The sequence below is a fragment of the Poecilia reticulata genome, linkage group LG16 (genome assembly GCF_000633615.1).
Source record: "Poecilia reticulata strain Guanapo linkage group LG16, Guppy_female_1.0+MT, whole genome shotgun sequence".
Lineage (NCBI taxonomy): Eukaryota > Metazoa > Chordata > Actinopteri > Cyprinodontiformes > Poeciliidae > Poecilia > Poecilia reticulata.
Window position 1 is genome coordinate 30,146,149 of NC_024346.1, and position 19,152 is coordinate 30,165,300.

Genomic DNA, 19,152 nt, shown 5'->3' on the forward strand with positions numbered 1-19,152 from the left:
TAGTTGTTAAATATTCCACAAAATGACCAGATAAAAGTTGTACAACATGCCAGTTTAAACTTTGAACTATTTGCAAAACGACTGAGCTCTGCAACATTAAAACATGGATAGAACTGTAACTACATTAATCATAACTCTTCTTCTCTTCAGTGTTTCTGTCAGTTTCTGGTGGTGCAGCTCTGTGCTGCCTTCAGGAGAATGGGACATCAGAGTATCATCCATAAAACTTCACCCACATGGCATTTATTGTGCAAACCAGAGCTTTCAGTGGAAAAATAAAAGTTCCAGATCCTTTTAATGCCATACAAATATGAGACAGAAACATGGATTATATCTTTATATAGATCTGTCTATTGATTATAGATTAATAGTTTTACTGGACAGAAATTACAAAGAACAAATCTGGKTCTTAATCAAATCCTAATGAGTCAAATTGAAAGTGTCATGGAGTCATCAGCCTCATGACATTAACACTGACATGAAAAATAATATTGAAGAAATAAATATGTCAAATCTAATTAAAAACATAAATAAGTTATAAGTTCTTTACTGTTATGGTCTGTAAGATATATTTATTCTCAGTATTAGATGTGGTCTCAACAAACCCATGACATTTCAACAATATTTTACCTTTTATCTTGAAATAGTGTCTGTTTATTCTTGCCATACAGTCTCTGTATTAATTATTGCTCTAAAGGTCTTGCCATACCAGTTTATTCCTCTGTATTTACTTTAGTTTCTTAGTTTATTCTTGCATTTAGTTCTTCATTCATTTCCATTTAGTTTCATTTGATTAGTATTATCCTCTCTTGGTTTATTGCTATGTCCACTTTAGTTTCTTTCCTGTTGCTACATTTATTTGATCGTTTATTGACCATCAGTAATCTYATCACCTGCTGCGCCGCCTAATCGTCATGTTTTTCACATCATGTGTTGATTTTTTCACTGTTCAGCGTCGGATTCTCTGTTTTTATGCCATAATTCACATCTAGTTCGTTGCTCCGTTTTATGTCCCGCTTCTCATGTTTGAGTTTTGCGCAATATGCGCGTCTTTTTTTTTTAAAGCCCCTAAGGTGCAGGGCGGTCGGGAAGCGTATCGATGGGGAAAAGGCTGACTGACATAAACCTTTTAAAACAACAGAAACAATTTCTGCATTCTGGTTATTGAAATTTTAAAGTGCTGTGTTGTTCTATCACCCTCGTTTCATACCGGACCACTTCCAGCTCCGGTGTTAACGCTATAAAATGAACGCTCTCTATCGAGGTATCACCGATGGAGGGATTTCTTAATTTAAATTTGTTCATTTTTCAGAGGGATACACAGTGAGGGTATCGCGATTTTAGCTACCAGTAGCAGGAGAATGGAGCTGCACCAAGAAGCTAACAGAAGCTAACAAACACTGAACAGAAGAAGAGCTGCCATCGATACAGTTGCAGCCAAGCATGATTTAATCTTTCACAATACAGTTTTACCAAGTTGCTCAAAGTCTAAACTGGTATTGTTGTGCATTTAAGGTGTAAAGTTTACCTTCGACCAAACGCCCCCCTTTTGTAAAAATGTCCGCCAGCGCCCCCTGCCGTCCTCTGAACTCCCCCTGGGGGGCGGTACCGCCCACATTGAGAACCGCTAATCTAAATAATGACTTGAAATATTTTACCTATTTAAACTATATTGGAAGGTTCAGCAGTTTTGGAAGTGAATTTGAGATTTTATGTTGTACATTTTATACACAACATTACACAATATCAAGGATCTGAATAAAAGTTGGTTCTTACCAGCAGTCTAGTTTTGATTTAAGTTGCACCTTGAAAAATGTAGAGAACAGGCAGAGACAGAATTTGTTGAATAAAAGGTGTTGAAATGATCACTGTCACATTAGCCTGTCCATTGCCTTTGGACACAATTCCACTCGATTCTCATTTCCCTTCAATGCTCTGTCTGGACTTTCTGTTTTAGAATTATAGCTTTCTTGTAGTTTTAGCAGTGGCAGCAGAGGAAAGAAGTCATTCAGTCCATGTTGGCCACGCATCCAAATATTAAATTAACATCTTGTTTGTGTTGGTTCTTCTCTCTTCACAGTGGAGGATGATTGTTTCCAGTGCAGGCAACTTCCAGTAAGCTTCATTGAGTCAAACTGGTGCAGCAGGTTTTGAATGGTCGCCAGAATGGTACGCAAGAGGCATAAGTCTCGTCACTGCACGTTTAATGTACCCTTTAAAAAAGCAAATGGAGGCACAAATCAGTGGACAAAGCTCCCAATACAGAGCTCCCAGCACAGACAGCTCATCTCAACTTTAATGTTCATACATATAAAAATACGTAAAATGCAAATCAATTAATTGGCTGAATATCCAAATTATTATGCACAATAAAATTAATATAATGTAATTTGATTCAAGGGTCAACAGACCCTCTGTATAAGTAGCATAGACAAGGGGCTGGTTTTCACCAGGCAAGATGGTTTTTGTGCAAACTGGCCCAATCAGCATAGTTGGTGCATGGCTTCTTTCCGGATTTTAAAAGATCCCTGAAGTACTAATATCATCAACAAACTGGATTCCATTAAAGATTGTTGGAAATGTTTAGAGGTAAAAGCATTTACCTATAAATGCTTATAGATAAACACTGTGACAGTTTACAAGGTTTATTTATTTTTCAAGAAGGGATGCCAGCCAGGAATCACTCCTGACAATTAGAATTTGCAAAGTGAGTTTACCCTTATGTTTCTATATAACTGGCCACACAAGGACCATTTACTTAAAGGTGTAGACCCTTAGATGCATTGAATAACAATTTTATTTTCTTTACACACACACACGCACACACACACAAAATACTCCACATAGTGTTTTTTCTGTCTTGTATTTTCATACTGTCCATAAACAAATTAACACAAATCCGAAAATGAAAATAAGTGTCCATATTTTTATCCCAGACTTCATTAGAAAAGGCTCCCATACAAAATGTGCCCCACAGCAAGAACGGTCACGTGATCCATTTCTTTTTTTATCATGAGTAACTTTTACCTCGGTGACATCAAATACGAGGGATTACATAGCTTCCAACTCAATTTTAATAGTTCCTGCAAGGGGCGGCAATGCTGGCAGAATGGTGGCAGCGGTTGTTGCTATCACCCAGTCTGGAGGGAAACTGCCATCTTTACAAACAGGAAAGGAACCAGATTGAACAGTGGACCAATCAGGTGAGTCCGTGGGATAATCTGGTTATGTGCAACAAGCAATTTGTCACATCATTGCTTTCCATTTCCAAACAAATTGCTGTTTTGGTTACTTTTTGGTTTTCTGACCTAGTAGATTAGCACTTACAATACATCTACCACCACTATCAGCTCCGAGCAGGAGTGAAAGTAGGTGGGTACGGTCGGGTACTGCATACCCCTAAAAGATTTAACGGTCGTACGCAGTACCTGCAAGAGAAGGGAGCAGCTGTCTGCTGTAAAAAATCAATGGGTTCACTGTGCAGCTGTGAGTGGACCCACTAATTAGCCATGAATGATTAGTTTTTCAAGAACAATCTAAAACACAACTTAATCAGTTGATAAATAACTTTTTTCCCATTTCTTATTGTTTCTGAACTGTTCGTGTTTTAATAGCGCAGGGGGGGGAACACGTCGATTGCGGAAGGTTTTTAGTCGATCTTGGCATTAGGTGACAAACTGAACGCCGCCAGGAGGCTGAGACCAGCACGTCCTATGGCTCCTTAACTTTATTAAAGAACAACAAAAAACATCAACAAAACGTGTTCAAATTAATGACCCAACAACAACAATAATCCCAGTAAGTATTGTTTCAACAAGGTATTGCGCAAATCTGTGCGTTTTGCTTCCATTATCAAAATAACTAGCAGAGCAGGAGTTTAAAATTAACTAATCAACCAACGCTGTGGGTAGAGCTTATTAATAATAAAATAAATATCAAGCCTGAAAACCCATTATCATAACAGACTAAATGTTTTTAACGTAATCTGTGCTCGGCTCGAAGATAGCAGGCAGTTGCTGTGGCAACGAGTGTGCTTAAATGACAAAGACAGAGAGTAAAAAGGTGTGAGTGGTTTTGAGTTGATTACCTGTTTTGTTTACCTTTGCTGTGGCGCTTTACAGCCGCTGTAATTTTTGAACATTCAATAAACGAAAAACTTGGACTAATGTTCTGTTAGTCTGTCACTATACGTCATTTACAACAAACATCAAACACGCTAAATGTTTTATTTAGTATTTAACAGACAAATGGCTTCTACCGTGATAATTATGTGAAATGAAATAAATTGTCTAATAAAAACATAGTTTAGTGCTGTCGGGCTCAGAGTCTGAGAGGCATTTCCTTTATCAAACGATTGTTTATTTTGTCTCTTATTTAGTGGAAATATTGATGTTGAGACTTTCTCCAAAATAACATTTTTTAACATTTATAGCTCCACTGTTGAAAATGAGGCTCTAACATTCACAAATGACATTGAAATAAAATCCAGTCCAACATCTGGTTTGAGGTGATTCCTCTGGAACCTGTTGGAGGAAAAATATCCCAACTTCAGAAGATGAGCTTTTAACTTAAAGCACTGTGTTTCCTCCCATCAGTATGTCAGGGTGAGGAGGCGCCATGTTAGGAAGAGAAGTGGAAGCTGCAGGATCTTCAGAACAAACAGGTCATGATGCCGGGCTACTGATTATCCCTCTGTCTGGACACAGGATCAATAGAACCAGTTTAAAAGCTAAAACGAATGGTTATATGCCAGATATGGAAAACTGGGATCCACTCCATGCCATGATGTTCAGGACTTAGATCTCATGGCATCTCAAGGTGTCAACATTGCAGCCAGTTGGCTGTGGGAAAATACAGCTTTATTTTGTAGCAATTCAAGAGCTACCAGCTTTTATCACTTATCAAAAAAAATTAATCAGCACAGAAACTCCTAAGTACACAAAGAAGCAATATATATCAGTGACGTGTGGTCAGGGGAGGCAGGTGAGGCATAGCCTCAACTGTCATCATGGAAAAATAATATATAATAAAATCATTTATAAAAATATTTTCACCCTGTGATTTGTACTAAAAAGTACATATTTTTCATTTAATTTAATCAAATCTGATGATTTTTTTTCTTCAAAATCGCAGAATCTTCGCATTTTCCCATTCAAATGGTTGGAAGCGAAGCAGCAGGCAGCAGTGAGCTGAGCCTCACCTGGGATTGTGCAGCCTCTGGCTAACTGCACCGGTTGCCATTCTATGAGAGCATGCTCCTCCTGTCTGAACGTCGCCAATAAAATGGTTAAACACATTTAATGTATGAACTGATTTTCCATAATTTAGCTCATGTATTTAATGTACTGTGTTTTTATTGTCACCAACTGTGTGCGTAACGTGTTTCGTGTGCTGAGGAGCGATCAGAAACGGCAGAGAACAAATTCGAGGTGAGGCAGGCAATTCTCGTGCCTCATGGCAGGGGGCGCTCATGAACCCAGACATTATGACTCAACAACTGTAGAGTAAGAGACAGTAACAGTGAGCTAGACATACAGAAGCTGCACTGATACAGAGAGCGAGAAAGACGTGGTTTTGAGTTGTACTTTAACGGTTTCTCCCTTTGCTGTTAAGCACAGCACGAAATTAATAATGTCTACATGTCTAAGTTTGATGGAGATAACGGAATTATTCTGTGTTGGCGGCGCGGCTAAGCATCACATGTTAAAGAATAGTAGTTTTGCCCTCCAGCATTGTACGCCTGCGCAAAATTTCCTTACGTAAACAATAACATGCAGGGGGTCTAGATTTGTAAATCCGATTATAATTAAGTCAGTGCCTCACCAGCTATGAACCTCACCGTACGTCACTGAGTCCCGGGTTCGAATCCAGGCTGGGGCAAAAAAGATACAACAGTGAAATTGAGCTATTCTGTGGGTCCTTAGTACGTAAATTTTTCGTGTATCTGTACTTAAGTAGATTTAATAATGGATACTTTCTACTTTTACTCCACTACATTTTACAGTAAGTATCTGTACTTTCTACTTCACTACATTTCTACAAAACTGTCGTGTTACTCGTTACATCCAAGTCGCATTGAGCTTTTTTTCCGTCAGCAGCGCTTCGCACAGACGGTGGGGACTTCATACAACTTTTAGAGTCACTTGGAAGGAAAGCTTAAAGAAAGGCGAGCTCCGTGGACGTGATGCTAGCAAAGCTGGCTGTACAGAGACACATGTTGCATCTGCGATGAAAAAAAGTTCACTCATGCGCTGAATTATTGTGTGGAGGTGTTGACTGAGGTGTCGCATATATTGAGAACCGAAGAAAAAAAGTGTCTTCCAAATTCAGTTTTTTTGTGATCCTACCTATTTAGGCCAAAATGAACACCTTAGCATTTTATTTTTTATTTTTTTATTAAAATTTTACAGCATGTCCATTGTAGTGGACATCAGGACTATTTCAGTCTAAATTATGACAGAATTTAAAAAAATTGAAAAATGTACAGATTATTGTTTAATGAATCACATTAACCCAACAAGAGGTCAAATTTGAAAAATACATTTAATAATCAGAAGTTATCCATTTCTGGTTGCAGTCTATTGCTTGTTACTTGAAATAAAAACGAAAAATGGCTGCATGAAGACTTTATTTAGTTTTACTTAATTGTTTTTTTTTATTTATTCTGAACATGATAGAAGTATAAAATTACGCACATGAACAAGGATTTTCTTCAGAATATCAGCACACATGGCTTATCTTGGCTTTCCCAGAGCCAAAATCTTCTGGAATAAAAAATCAAAAGTGCCAGTTATTAGCGGGAAAATGATGAGGAATAAGTTCTGTAAACTTCTCAAAGGGTCTTCCAGCAACTGGAACCATTATGATGAACTAAAGAATACCAAAGTCACACCAATTACCAGAAGATGGGCCACTGTGAACAGAAGGGAGCATCTTAGCTGACTGTCACAAAGTGGTTTGACGATAAACCTGTGGTGATGGCCTCCATCATTTATGGGAAAGATCTAAGCGATATTTGTAGTTGATGGTCAAACAAAGAAAAAAACTTGTGTCCATGATCTTTAGGACCAAATGTTGGTCATAGTGATCCAACATTTGGATCTTTATGACCAAATGTTGAGCTTTCATCAAATGTCGACCAGAACAAAGAAATGAACATTCCCATCACAGATGCCTGGCCCTAGACAAACATACAAATTAATCCTGGTCCACCTAGCATAGCGACTTTCCTGCTCTCTCTTAGGCTCTCATCTTGCGTTCACACCGTAAACGTGTTTGGAACGTCAGGCCCATCTGGTTTACATTCAAAGTCTATGTGGAGGTGTGTTGAGGGCGTTCCGAGCACCTAGCACGGTGCGATTTGCACCGTTTGGACCTTTTTTATGACGTTCCACATAGACTGTGAATGTAAACCAGACGCACCTGATGCTCAAAACGCTTTTGGTATGAATGCACCAAAAGTGCACACGTGTCAAATTTGAAGTGTCAAATGCGTTTTTGACATGCGTAACGTGTTTGGTGAGAACACACCATGAGTCTGTCTCTTCATCAGATTGTCCTGGATCTGATGAAGTTCCCTACCAGAGGCTGATACTTATTATCCTCATCTTCATCTGACAACTCCAGATCTGAATCTCCCTCTACTATCTTGTGGAGAATCCTGTTTCACGTCTTTCCCCCACAACAGTGGTTCTTAACCTTTTTTGAGGTACCAAACCCACCAGTTTCATATGCGCATTCACTGAACCCTTATGTAGTGATAAATAAAATGATTTTTCCTCCTCCAAAATTCAAGACATAGGGGTGACTCAATAAGAGTCTAGTTGGGTCACCCCAAGATCATTGGAAGGTAGAGTCTCTGAGAACAGTTATTCAAAATATAGTCAGTGTTTTCAGCAAAGTTGAGCTGACTGTCCCGGAACAACCCAAGGTATTTAAAATTTGCCACAGTTTCAACAGGTTGGCCATTGAGAGAAACTGGAACCACTTTAAGGTCTTGTTTAGATCATTTAATTAGCTCTATATTCTTAAGAGAATGAAAAATTAATAATAAATAATAAAGACTTTGCGGTATTCTGATTAAGTAATGTAATTATATTAGTTGTGCTACCACCCCCACGCCACTAAAGGCAGTAGCAACCCCGAAAAGATGCAACTAAGGAGCAGATTTAGAAGTACACCGAAAGCTACAGTTAAAAACGTTGAGCTTTGCTGAAGTTATTAAAGACACAAGATCAAATCCATGCTGAGAGTGGAGCTCCTTCAATCAGTGCTCCTCCGCAGCACTGATTGGCTAAGCAATTGTTGGGTCTAAAACCTTACATTTGTTCACCAATCTGCAAATAAAGAGACACAGACAAATATGAGCTGTATACTTGCAAGGAGAGTTGCTCGGAGACTGCTCAGTTTACAATCCTCCAACCCAACTCTGAAGCAGTCTCCGCTCTCCAGGCTTTTTATTTAGTTTGGGAACACCCTAGTTACATGAGGTTCAGTTACTAAAGGGGGTGGGGGAAACACACCAACTGAAACCTATTCAAGCTTGCTTCATACCGCACAATCAACTCCTAACACAATATTCTACAGGAAACGGTCTGAGGGGTCAGAGGGGAAACGACCCCCTCTGCATTTCTCCTTATCAGCGCTGTTGCAGATTCACTTGAGGGTGCGATCAATGCTGACAGTTGTCTCCTCCAGTCACGAGCAGTCAGTTTCTGTAAAACAGCATAGTTCTAAATACACACACTCGTGTAAAGATGAGATAAATTATATACATTTATTCCAACAGCAATGTAACTTGATCCTCTGCAGCGAGTGATGGCAAAGCGGGGCGTCATCACGACTTCGGCGGAGCCTCTGCCACGGGGCAGAGGCTCCGCCGAACCCCTGAGACCGACTCATCGAACCCCTGGAGTTCGATCAAACCCAGGTTAAGAACCACTGTCCTACAACAATGTGGAGTCATTAAATACACTGAAATAGTCCTGATGTCCATTATAATTGACCTGTTATTTCTAAACAGAAATTATTACATTGTTTTTACAATGCAAAATATTATTGGTATTTAATTAACAAGGATCTAAATAATTATCATGACAAAAATAAAAGAAAAAAATATTTGACTCATCTACCCTCTTTCCATAAAATGTGATTTCTGGCAGATAGGCCATTTTGATTTAGGAAAAAAAGGGACTTCCGGTATGCAAACCTTATCACATGACACATCCCTGGAAAGCCCAGGATGTCCTCTAAAGAGTTCTGTAGGGCTAGAAAGGGTAACTCAAAGTAGGAACAAAAATAAGCTTCAACAAAATGTAAATTATAATGGACATAAGTCAGTATTGGTTTTTTGTCCCATGACAACGCTGTGACCAAAGTGCAATATAGTAATATGACATTCAGGAACGATCCAACTCTTCTGGACGGATCTTTACTAAGGTCGATAGTACTGAAGCCTCACTGAGAGCCGTTCTTTGTTCTTGTAATGCTCTGCGTACACTGCAGTAGATATTATTTTATTTCATTAAAAAACATATATTTAATTGGCGAATAAATAAAACAACAACATAAGAACACAGAGCATGTTCATTGCTCTTTGTTTTCGTCACCAGTCGGTGGCAGACATTGCAGCAGAAGGGAGGATGAAAACTGTCACGTGCTCCTTCTGCTTGGTTATTTCTTGCTTATTGCGCCTTGGACAGCATTCATAGTTGAGCGTTGCTTACTGTTAATTGCTAAAGGTGCAGTTTAATGGTACGGACAGTTGTGGTTTCTGACATTGTCAATATGGGCAATGGCCCAGGGCGTTAATTTTTTAGGGATGGCAGGAGACCTCTGCGGATTGTGGCACAGATTAAAGCAAAACAGAATGAAAAAGAGTTTGAATTGATACTGGTTAAAACCCCGTGCAGTCGGTGCCCGCCACGGGGCGTAAAAGCATGTGACGCATTTATAAGGCTTCGTAATAACATGGACGCATACCGAGTTTTCATTTCAACTCTGTTGGACAGCACGGACGTCAAACTTTATAAAAGTGGTGTTTTTATATTGGTTTTTTGGTTATTTACTTCAAAATAAAGCCAGAAATATGATTGATCATTTCCGCCTTATTTTGTGGGGTCTAAATGTACCACATTTCGTAACAACCAAAGAAAATGTGTTGACGGTCTGTTGCTAGGTAGAACGGAGACACGCGAAGAGAGAGGAGGGAGGCGGGGGGAGGGGGGATTTGGATACGGCAAGAGACTAGGGCGCAGCGATGCTGTGGATTTTACTAAGAGTGTTTCGATGGGTTTTTTAGACTAAGTGTGTTAGTTAGAGTTCGTGGTGTGTGTAGTGTTAGTAGTAGTTTTGCTAGCGATCGCTGCATGGCTTCATAGCGAGCGCTGACGCACCGAGAAGAGAAAGAATGTGCACATAACACTGGAACTAATGAACTAAATAAACAAAACAACCAAAAACAAAAATAAAATGGATTCTCAGTCTCCATTAACAAAAAACGTACTTGAACAACATAAAGCCAAAGTGGAATTAAATACTGTATTCAACCAAAAGAGTGCAGATATGAAATCTGTATACTATATTGCAGTGTTGTGGTACTCGAAGTTGGTCTCGGTCTCGTCTCGGATTCGATCGCATTTGGTCTGGGTCTTGTCTCGGTCTCGGGCGCTGAGGACTCTGCATTTTATTTCAAGACCAGTCGAGACCGCAACTGTGAAAATGACACTAAACGTACAGCATACTGTCCAGTTTATTTGTTGACATCATTGTTTTCAGTGGATGCAAAATGCACCGATTAAAATCCAAGCAATTACGTGTTTCTGTTACTCCCCCTCCCCACCTTTCACTCACACGCGGCGCTCCAGGACATGCGCAGTGGTTTTCTCTCAGCGGCAGAAAATGTCTGTCTAATCGTGAAACAATATTATCATTTATCGCAATAATTTTTTAGACAATCGTCCAGCAAAATTTGTTATCGTGACAGGCCTACTTGTAGCCATTATTTTGTGCCCATGTGGCTGGACACCACACGGCATGACCAACCAGATCGAACCGTTATACCTAGGATTTCTGTCAGGTTTTGAAAATGGGTCGGCAGTCCACCAACAACTTGTGTAGTGTGCGCTGGACTTTACACTAAGGAAGAGCACCGGAGTTGAGCCTTTTTTTATTCAGTGTCATCAACAGAAAGAAAAAAAGATGGGAAGAGACAATGAAGCCGATAATTAAAATGAGGTGGATAGGTTTAATTTATCGTGCGATCAATTGATTTATCTTTAATCACGACAGACCTACTGACAACTGATCACATTCCCAGGTCTATGAACACTGTTTCCTCTTGAGGAAGATACTCCCTTCCAACCTTTCATGCTCATTTTGCTTCATATAAAACCGCTCACACACATGGAAATGTTGCTAACTTAATCATTCTGTTATAGCAACAGCTTTCTTGAACAGGGCTTTGTTTTTTAGAAGTTGCTGAATAACTTTGAAAACATGACAGGTTTGGCATGTCTGAGCCTTTATTTGTTGCTGTTTTTCATGTCCCAGCTCTGTGAAACGATGCTTATGTATTTTGTGTAAAATAAGCCCGTAATGGAATAAGTGTTTTACAGTAGCTGAGTATCACACCAAAGCATGTGGTGTAGCAGCTGGTCCACATAAAGACACATTCACAGAGTCACGTTCTGCCTCATGTAGGTGTCATTAAACCGGTTTCTGGAACAAACAGTGAAGAAAAGCAAAGTGGCAGAATAGTTTACCTTAAAGCACTACTTTGCATTTGTGCATTTGTGTTTCATAAACGTTTCTCATTAGAAATAGAATAGAAACAGCTTCATTGTCCCACAAAGAGGAAATTCAGGTGTAACAGGAGCACCAGATATAAAAGTACTGATCAGAGTAATGGTACAATGAGGGCAAGTAAGCTGCAGTGACTGTTTGCTAAAAGTAGATCCGCATTGGGAGGGATAGACAGGAGAAATCTCATTAAATACACTTCTAATTTTCTTGACAAACTTTAGTTTCTTTTATGTTTACAGGCATAGAATTGGCTTTTACATATCAAACTGACTAAGCTAGGCAGCAGGGCGCCGCCAGCAATTTTGGGCCCCATGACAATTTTGGGCCCCAGTATGGGGCCAATAAATTGGGCCCCATACTGTTACAATTTCTTGAGTCTATTTGACCCATAAAATGCATCAAATTTTAAAGGCTTGCAACTGCCTTGCTTTCTTTGATACTAGGACAATATTTATTGCTAGTGAATTTTACATGCAACAGTCCACATACTGTATGCAAATAGATTGCTTAATTTTTTAAAACTAGTTTTAGCTTACTGAAATGTCTCTTTCCACAAGCAACAATCATAGACAACATGCAAAATATAAATAAAGCAATCAAGACTTCTCAAAAAATATGTAGTTGCATTTCTTTAAAGTTGCAGTATGGTTCTTGGGATAATCTGTTTAAGTTGGTGCCGAGAGAGACTCATCTAGCCACTAACTACCTACTATCCAGATGGCATGCACTTTTTCAGTTAATGGGGCAATCAACTGAGTAGCCCAGTAGCTGCATAACTCCAAGAACCACATCTGTTAACAGCATCTCTCTCTAATTAACAACTTGAATGCCATTGTTTATATTCAACTCTTAAGATAACCATGAAAACCTCCAAAACTCTAGTACTATGCACCATTGGTTTTATAATCATCAAAATAACTAATTAATAGATGACACCAGTAACTTGACTGTTCACAACTCGTCTTTGAATTTTCAATCCTTTTTTTATTTTAGTAAGCTTTTAGAAAGGTTAAACAACCCAGGTGAAAAAAAGTAAACTTTAGTATATTCCAAAAATACTTAAATAAGTACACTTTAAGTATACTAAGTATTAAGTATACTACCTATAAGTATATCTGAAGTATACTAAAAGTACACTTGTACCAATTTCAAAATTAGAACTTTAGACACACTTAAACATAATTGTGCCAAAATACACTTTTAATATATTAAATAAAAGTATACTTTAAGTGAACAAAATATATATTTGTCAAGTGTAAGTATACAGTTTCTCAAGTATATTTAAAATATATTTTGTGTTAAAAATATATGCTCAAAATAGAATTTTTTTAATTCATTTAACACTACTTTAGATTATTAATTTCAGTATGTTTTAAATTACATCTCAGTGTAAATTCTAGGCTAATAAAGTATGCCTTTTTAAAATTTTCTTTATTTAACCCCGTAAACCCCGTTGAGATCCAGATCTAATTTTCAAGAGGGACCTGGGCGTGTCTGCAACACGCAGCAACCTGATTACAAAATAAAACTAATTAATACATATGCAGAAGTATGTTTTTTAGGCACCTATAAAGTGTGTTTAATGTAATATGTAGGCATACTTTTTATGTTCCTAAAAAGTATTAATTTTTAAGTGCCTTAATATCTTTTACTATTTATTAAAATTGCATACAATAAAAAAATGATATTCATGATGAAATTTTAAGAAAGTACCCAATTCATTTTCAGATGTGTGATGTAAAACCTTATAATCAACGGCATTAGCTCCAGTTCACACTCCAGACCAGATGGTGGTGGTATTGCACACTTTCATTTATTTAAAAAACGCCACAAAGAGAAGAAAAAACTTGAACGCAGGAAAGATAAGCTGTTCAAATTTGCCATTTTTACTCGCATAATATTGCCTTCAAAGTAGAGGGGCGTTGACAATAGTTACTAATTTTGGTCAATTCAAGCTGATGACGTCCTAGTCCGAGTTAGACGACAACACAACAGGACAACAACCGATGGAAATGAAATGTGTGTCACAAAAGGAGCCCGGAGGGACGAAGGCTGCTAAGTGTTGCTAGCTGGTGGTAAGTTTGCTTATTAATTATCTTCATTTAATTATAAACAGTGCAGTAAAGATATATAACTTATGTTGGTTTCATACATAATTATTTTATCAATTTTATGGTGACTTGTATGATTATTACAATAGGAATCATTCAGCTTCATGTTTTAACTGCATGGAGGCTGTTTGTTGCGACTTATACTTTAATTCATAAACTAACCTGGTTTTAATTAAGCTCCATAAGACAGAGAGACTTTAGTATTGGTTGGTGAGGTTGTTGTTCTAACTATTTCATCAATGTTTTTATCTTCAACATATGTTTGCAGTCTAAGCAAATGAAGATGAAAGAGGAAGCCAGAGAAATCAGGTATTAGGAAACCTAAACTTTTCTGTCTCCGAAGAAGCTCTGACTCCACCAGATCACCAACCAGCTCTGAAGATGAACCTTCACATTGTCTTCATGATGTAAGTTTGTTTTTTTAATGAGGAGTTAGCTACATTTTCAACAACAAAAACGGGTGTGTTACCAACACCAAGTGCTTAATAAAAATGATTTGATTTAAAGATAACTGAACAGAATTTTTCTCCTTGTTAATCTAGCATTTCTCTATCATACATTTTATTTGTTGTTGGCTTTCAGGGCCCTGTGATGGACTGGTGACCTGTCCAGGGTGAACCCTGCCTCTCATCTGATGACTGCTGGAGATGGGCACCACCAGCCCCCCTCACCACCCTGCAAGGATCAGTGTGTTCAGATCATGGATGGAGAGTTTTTAAGGTAGTTTGTCTCCTTAAGTCCACACTTAAAACAGCTTCATAGTTAATGCAACAACTGGTTTTATGATATTGCTGACTATTTATTTCTACTTCTAACATAAACAGGCAAAGAAGACACCCAGAAATGTTTTTCCACCCCAGGCATCTGGTTCCAATCATCATCAGTTCTGATGATGTCACATACACAGCAGAGAGACTATATATACACCCTATTTTTTACTTGGCTTTCAACTCCAGCGGGATCTAGTTTTAAATTGTGTTTGTTTTAAATTGTAAGAGTTTTTACTTTTTAATGTTATGTTGTGTTTTAATGTACAGCACTTTGTATCAGCTGTGGTTGTTTTAAAGTGCTTCATAAATAAAGTTGGATTTGATTGGATGGTGGACAAATGAATGAATTCAATTAAATTAATTTTAGTCGGATGATGGATTGATGGCCGTGACTAATTGATATTAATTGATATTAAACCTCTAGCCCACCCCGTGACCGGATGCCAACTCGGGATGCTCATATGAGGGATGTTAAAAAAAAAAGCTCCCGGTGCTTTATTTAAAGTTGAACAAAAAAACTTTGCTTTTGACCATCTCATAAGGGAAGAGGACTGACCTTTACCTTCCTCACCACGTCACACCATTTATGCGTACAGCGCGTGTCCCCCCCAGCGTAAAGGCGGGTAGATACATCTGAAGGAAAACAGCAGTTTAACTGTTTTACTGCATTATTTATTGTAGCACGACTAGTCAGTGCTGACTATAGGTTTGTAATTTCCTTCATCCGTTCCGAAAACAGTCACTTAAATTTTAAACTCTTATACTTTTCTGTGACACTTGCTAGTGTGATACATTTCAGTAAATGTTCCTCATTTTTACATGTATATCTTAAGAATATGTGACGGGTAGTAAACAGGCCTGGGTGAGGCTACTCACATAACTTTCAGCTTTCTGCAGTTAAAGTGAAAGACAAACTCTTAACATTGATCCCTTTCCAGAATTTGTCCTCGCATCATTGTGAATTCTACTTTGCTTCAGTCTTTTTCTTGTTGTTGAATCAACACTGATCTTCTCAGTGCTTCATGCTTTCTCCAAAATAGTAAAGGTTGGTTTAAGTACATTTGAAACTCACAGATTTTTTTTCTGTAACACTCGCTAGTGTGATACATTTCTGTAAAAGTTCCTCATCTGTAAATTTATTTCTCAAGAATATGTGACAGGGCCTAAACAGGCCTAGGTGAGGCTACTCATATTTATCTTTCAGTTTTCTCCAAAGTTGAAAGTTTTTTACACTACACAACCATGCTCCAAGAGTTGCTCCAACGTGGTAAATTGTTTTGAATCCTTTAAAATCATCTACAGTAGCGGTTCTCAACGTGGGCGGTACCGCCCCCCRGGGGGCGTTCAGAGGACGGCAGGGGGCKTTGGYGGAAATTTTTACAAAAGGGGGGCGCTGGGATTCCTTTGGGGGACGTTTGGTCGAAGGTAAACTTTACACCTTACAATCACAACAATACAGTATAGACTTTGAGCAACTTGGCAAAAGTGTATTGTTTAACATTAAATCATGCTTGGCTGCAACGGTATCGATAGCAGCTCTTCGTCTATTCAGTGTTTGTAGCTTCTTGGCGCCGCTCCGTTCTCCTGCTACTGGTAGCTTCACCGCATCAGTTCAGCATTACACTGGCTGATGACGTTGCTGTGATTCACTTTGTCTGGTATTTTTGTACACATGTTTGGGCAGTTCTGTGATCATGTCAAAGCAGCAACTTATATTAAAAGTGTTTTATTTCCATTTGAAGGACACACGCTTCCATGTAAGGACAACTGAAAATCGCTCTTATAAACATGTAATTGCTAAAATTCCAATACCCTCACTGTGTATCCCTCTGAAAAATGAACCCATTTAAATAAAGAAATCCCTCCATGGGTGATACCACGATAGAGAGCGTTCATTTTATAGTGTTAACACCGGTGCTTTAAGTGGTCCGGTATGAAACGGGTGTGATAGAACAACGGTACCACAGCACTTTTAAATTTCAATAATCAGAATACCAAAATTGTTTCCATTGTTTTAAAAGGTTTATGTCAGTATGCCTTTTCCCTATCGATACGTTTCCTGAATGCTGCGCACCATAGAGTTAAAAAAAAAAAGAACGTTCACATTGCGCAAAACTCTGAAACACGAGAAACTGGACATAAAACGGAGCGACAAACTAGATGTGAATTATGGCATAAAAACAGAATCCGATGCTGAACAGTAAAAAAATCAACACATGACGATTAGGCGGCGCAGCAGGTGATGAGTGAAGATTACTGATGGTGAGCGTCAATAAATGATCAAATAAATGTAGCAACAGGAAAGAAACTAAAGTGGACATAGCAATAAACCAAGAGAGAATAATACTAGTCAAAGAAACTAAATGGAAATGAATGAAGAACAAAATGCAAGAATAAACTAAGAAACCAAAGTAAATACAGAGGAATAAACTGGTATGGCAARACMTTTCAAGCAATAATTAATACAGAGACTGTATGGCAAGAATAAACAGACACTATTTCCAGCCAAAAGGTAAAATAATATTGTTTAAGTGTCATGGGTTTGTTGAGACCATATCTAGTACTGAGAATAAATATATCTTATTGACCATAACATTAAAAAACTTATCACTTATTTATGTTCTTAATTAGATTTGATATATTTATTTCTTCAATATAATTTTTCATGTCAATGTTCTTGTCATGAGGCTGATGACTCCATGAAACTTTCAATTTGACTCATTAGAATTTGATTAAGAACCAGATTTGTTCTTTGTAATTTCTGTCTAGTACCATCATATAAAGATATAATCCATGTTTCTGTCTCATATTTGTATGGCATTAAAAGGACCTGGAACTTTTGTTTTTCCACTGAAAGCTCTGGTTTGCACAATAAATGCCATGTGGGTGAAGTTTTATGGATGATACTCTGATGTCCCATTCTCCTGAAGGCAGCACAGAGCTGCACCACCAGAAACCAACAAACACTGAAGAGAAGAAGAGTTATGATTAATGTAGTTACAGTTCTATCCATGTTTTAATGTTGCAGAGCTCAGTCGTTTTGCAAATAGTTAAAAGTTTAAACTGGCATGTTTTACATCTTTTATCTGGTCATTTTTGCATTAAAATCAAAACATCTACAATAGTGATTGTGTGTTGTGAAATTTAGGACTGGCTCAGAGGAAGTCGGCAATAAAAATGAGTCAACATGCTGGTCTGCTGGAGTAAATGTGTCCTTTTATTCCACCACAGATTACAGCAGAGCAATGCAGCAAAGCAAATCAATCATTCATACAATATATATATTGTCCTCTAATATATCGCTCTTACCGTGACCCAAGACTGGAGAGCCGTCAGTCTAGGCAGGGAGCAGCATTCACGTGGCAGGGCGTCCGTACGCAACCCACGGCAGACTCTTCTAAGACGAGGGACTACTCCTGTCTTATACTCTTTCATTGCGTGAGAGCGAAGAATGGCCATTTCCTCTCTCTCAGGCAGATTCTCTAATAATTGTGCGGTCACTTCCCATTTCATATCTGACCATGAATTCCAGCCATTGTTTGTGTGATGGTTCAAACTGACCTCTTAAGTTACAACACGAACTCGGATCTTGGTAAGAGTATGAAACACGGAATAACCATTCAATTCGTCCATGTGTCCAACCCTGCGTAGGTGCAGCTGTCCACGACTTAGCGTGCGACAATCTTAGAACGATGCCTGGCACGAACTCAGAGCGTGGTTAGTGGTCACGCCACATTAAATAAGTAAAACAGGTTACAGATTATGATGCATACATATCAGGTTATATTGTAAAACATTATCAAAGAACATACACATTTAATATTTCTATATAGCCTAGACTGTATGAAAAGAATGATTGAAAGATACTATGAAAATATTATATTTGCAGAATCCTGATGATAAAACTTTAATTGTGAACTGAATGATTATATTGCATCTAGACACAAAAGAATCAACTGCTAATTAGTAACCATACTATGGAAATGACTAGCAAGATCTGAACAAACAAGAAACTTGAATACCTCAAGAGATTTCACTCGTAATGAACCGTCTGATTTTCTTTAGCCGACTAAATTTAATCTTACCAAATTTTTGCCGTAGAGCAAACAGGTACTGAGTTTGAAGCGGGTCAGATGCCTCCAGCCATCTGCTAAAGCTAGACTCCGGCCTTCCTCACTGTAAAATAAAACATTCTGCTTAATTAAAGAGTTCAAGTGAACTTCATTTAATTCTCAACTTGTTGTTTGTACTCATCTTAAACAAGCGGCAGGAACTTTTGGATTTAAAAAAGAAAAAAGATGTTTTATAAGTTAATCTATTTAAATTGAGTCTGCAACAACTAGAATAAAATGAAAAGAACTATTTGAAAGTAGTGAGGATTTTGGGTGGTAAATGTTTAACATTTTAACATACACAGACATTACTCCATTTCTACTCAAGCAAACCGAGAGGTTTTGAACAGTACAACT

General features: G+C 38.1%; 1 protein-coding gene and 1 long non-coding RNA gene across 6 annotated transcripts in view; one reads left to right on the forward strand and one right to left on the reverse strand.

The window, feature by feature from the left end:
• LOC103478802 (glutamate receptor, ionotropic, kainate 2) overlaps positions 1-19,152 on the forward strand; it is a 561,179-nt gene that overhangs the window by 99,466 nt on the left and 442,561 nt on the right. The gene's annotated exons all lie outside the window — the stretch shown is intronic.
• Positions 8,366-19,140, reverse strand: LOC103478798 (uncharacterized). Its single transcript, XR_535859.2, has 2 exons — positions 17,993-19,140; positions 8,366-8,714 (listed from the first exon to the last, which is right to left on the reverse strand). It is a non-coding gene; the product is annotated as an uncharacterized LOC103478798 (long non-coding RNA).